General features: G+C 48.2%; 2 non-coding genes across 2 annotated transcripts; both read left to right on the top strand.

Annotated features, from left to right (window-relative positions):
• Positions 1-2,472: 2,472 nt before the first annotated feature.
• Trnat-agu (transfer RNA threonine (anticodon AGU)) lies at positions 2,473-2,544 on the top strand. The gene has a single exon. It is a non-coding gene; the product is annotated as a tRNA-Thr (tRNA).
• Positions 2,545-2,813: 269 nt separating this feature from the next.
• Positions 2,814-2,885, top strand: Trnat-agu (transfer RNA threonine (anticodon AGU)). Its single transcript has one exon. It is a non-coding gene; the product is annotated as a tRNA-Thr (tRNA).
• The last annotated feature ends 533 nt before the right edge of the window (positions 2,886-3,418 follow it).

The raw sequence follows: 3,418 nt of genomic DNA, 5'->3' as shown, positions 1-3,418 counted from the left end.
CAGTGTGTTTACACAATTTCCGTTGACATCAGTTCCACATCAGTACAGGGATATTAGCATTAATGGATGATTGAAAAAGAAACATTTAGGATGTTTAGTTACTGCTTACTTCCGAATCTGATGTTCAGTTTAGTGAAATCAGGATTGCCCGCTTTGCATCTTATTATAAATTTTATCGGAATGCAAGTCACTTACCGTCGTGCTGCCTTATCGTTGTTATCCACCACAAGCTTCATTTTTATAAAGCTTTTTCTACATAAAAAATGTCTACTGCGGGTGGATGTCTGTGTAGGGAAGCCGACAGTATAGTTCCCTCCTACAGGGTCAGATAACCGATGGTGGACTGTTATTTTCTCAATGTGAAATGGGTTAGTGTTAGTGTGACATCTGATTTAGTTAAGCTTCAATCAATAACTACACTCCTGGAAATGGAAAAAAGAACACATTGACACCGGTGTGTCAGACCTACCATACTTGCTCCGGACACTGCGAGAGGGCTGTACAAGCAATGATCACAAGCACGGCACAGCGGACTCACCAGGAACAGCGGTGTTGGCCGTCGAATGGCGCTAGCTGCGCAGCATTTGTGCACCGCCGCCGTCAGTGTCAGCCAGTTTGCCGTGGCATACGGAGCTCCATCGCAGTCTTTAACACTGGTAGCATGCCGCGACAGCGTGGACATGAACCGTATGTGCAGTTGACGGACTTTGAGCGAGGGCGTACAGTGGGCATGCGGGAGGCCAGGTGGACGTACCGCCGAATTGCTCAACACGTGAGGCGTAGGGTCTCCACAGTACATCGATGTTGTCGCCAGTGGTCGGCGGAAGGTGCACATGCCCGTCGACCTGGGACCGGACCTAAGCGACGCACGAATGCACGCCAAGACCGTAGGATCCTACGCAGTGCCGTAGGGGACCGCACCGCCACTTCCCAGCAAATTAGGGACACTGTTGCTCCTGGGGTATCGGCGAGGACCATTCGCAACCGTCTCCATGAAGTTGGGCTACGGTCTCGCACACCGTTAGGCCGTCTTCCGCTCACACCCCAACATCGTGCAGCCCGCCTCCAGTGGTGTCGCGACAGGCGTGAATGGAGGGACGAATGGAGACGTGTCGTCTTCAGCGATGAGAGTCGCTTCTGCCTTGGTGTCAATGATGGTCGTATGCGTGTTTGGCGACGTGCAGGTGAGAGCCACAATCAGGACTGCATACGACCGACGCACACAGGGCCAACACCCGGCATCATGGTGTGGGGAGCGATCTCCTACACTGGCCGTACACCCCTGGTGGTCGTCAAGGGGACACTGAATAGTGCACGGTACATCCAAACCGTCATCGAACCCATCGTTCTACCATTCCTAGACCGGCAAGGGATCTTGCTGTTCCAAGAGGACAATGCACTTCCGCATGTATCCCGTGCCACCCAACGTGCTCTAGAAGGTGTAAGTCAACTACCCTGGCCAGCAAGATCTTCGGATCTGTCCCCCATTGAGCGTGTTTGGGACTGGATGAAGCGTCGTCTCACGCAGTCTGCACGTCCAGCACGAAAGCTGGTCCAACTGAGGCGCCAGGTGGAAATGGCATGGCAAGCCGTTCCACAGGACTACATCCAGCATCTCTAGGATCGTCTCCATGGGAGAATAGCAGCCTGCATTGCTGCGAAAAGGTGGATATACACTGTACTAGTGCCGACATTGTGCATGCTCTGTGGCCTGTGTCTATGTGCCTGTGGTTCTGTCAGTGTGATCATGTGATGTATCTGACCCCAGGAATGTGTCAATAAAGTTTCCCCTTCCTGGGACAAGGAATTCATGGTGTTCTTATTTCAATTTCCAGGAGTGTATAATAAAAATGGATCTGTGTTCAACGTGTCCACCTAAACTACTGAACCTATTTCAACCAAACTTGGTATATTTGTCACTTACCGTCTGGAAATAATCGCGATGGGGTAAGAACTACCTACCTATCAAAGGAGTGACGGAGAGAATGAGAAAGACATGAAGTACACGACACCCAAATACCCAGCCTTTATTTATAAAGTATTTAATAATGATCGAATATGATCGAAGCAGACTAAATCAATTAAAATTTGTGCCGTGGCCGGGACTCGAACCCGGGTCTTCTTGTTTACTAGGCAGATATGCTACCACTACACCACCGAGGCACTATGGCAGCCATAGCTGCACGAACTACCTAGGTCGAGTTCCCTCCCCAACACAAACTTTAATTCATTTTCCCTTAATACCGTCACTATTGCCAGGGCTCGCCGGGAGTCTCAAAGGATACATTTAATTATAAGATCTGAGAAGATCACCATATGGTACAGCAGACGTCCCGCGACGTCCAATGCTGGGTAGCTCGCCAATACCGGCGAGCCCTGGCAATAGTGACGGTATTAAGGGAAAATGAATTAAAGTTTGTGTTGGGGAGGGAACTCGACCTAGGTAGTTCGTGCAGCTATGTCTGCCATAGTGCCTCGGTGGTGTAGTGGTAGCATATCTGCCTAGTAAGCAAGAAGACCCGGGTTCGAGTCCCGGCTGTGGCACAAATTTTAATTGATTTAGTCTGCTTCGATCATATTTGATCATTATCGTGAGATAATAACGAGACGGGAGTCTCAAAGGACACATTTAATTATAAGATCTGAGAAGATCAGCATATGGTACAGCAGACGTCCCGCTACGTCCAATGCTGGGTAGCTCGCCAATACCGGCGAGCCCTGGCAATAGTGACGGTATTAAGGGAAAATGAATTAAGTTTGTGTTGGGGAGGGAAGTCGACCTAGGTAGTTCGTGCAGCTATATCTGCCATAGTGCCTCGGTGGTGTAGTGGTAGCATATCTGCTTAGTAAGCAAGAAGACCCGGGTTCGAGTCCCGGCCGCAGCACAAATTTTAATTGATTTAGTCTGCTTCGATCATATTTGATCATTATCGTGAGATAATAACGAGACGGGAGTCTCAAAGGACACAATTAATTATATTTGATGATGATCCCAATATTGGTGGCTTGCTAATAAAATAGCTCCATATTTAAAAAGCATATACAACAGTTAGCTGGTCGAAAGATCCGTACCTAAAGACTGAAGAGTTGCACAACTCACACCAACATCCAAGAAAGAAAATAAGTGTAATGCCCTAAATTACAGACCCATATCGCTAACGTCGATTTGTTCAAATGGTTCAAATGGCTCTGAGCACTATGGGACTCAACTGCTGTGGTCATTAGTCCTCTAGAACTTAGAACTACTTAAACCTAACTAACCTAAGGACATCACACGCATCCATGCCCGAGGCAGGATTCGAACCTACGACCGTAGCAGTCGCACGGTTCCGACGTCGATTTGTGGTAGGATTTTGGAGCATATACTGTGTTCAAATTGTATGCGTTATCTTGAAGATAGCGATTTACTGAAAAACAT

Source organism: Schistocerca gregaria, chromosome 3 (genome assembly GCF_023897955.1).
Source record: "Schistocerca gregaria isolate iqSchGreg1 chromosome 3, iqSchGreg1.2, whole genome shotgun sequence".
Classification (NCBI taxonomy): domain Eukaryota; kingdom Metazoa; phylum Arthropoda; class Insecta; order Orthoptera; family Acrididae; genus Schistocerca; species Schistocerca gregaria.
This window is presented reverse-complemented; position numbering and strand designations above follow the sequence as displayed.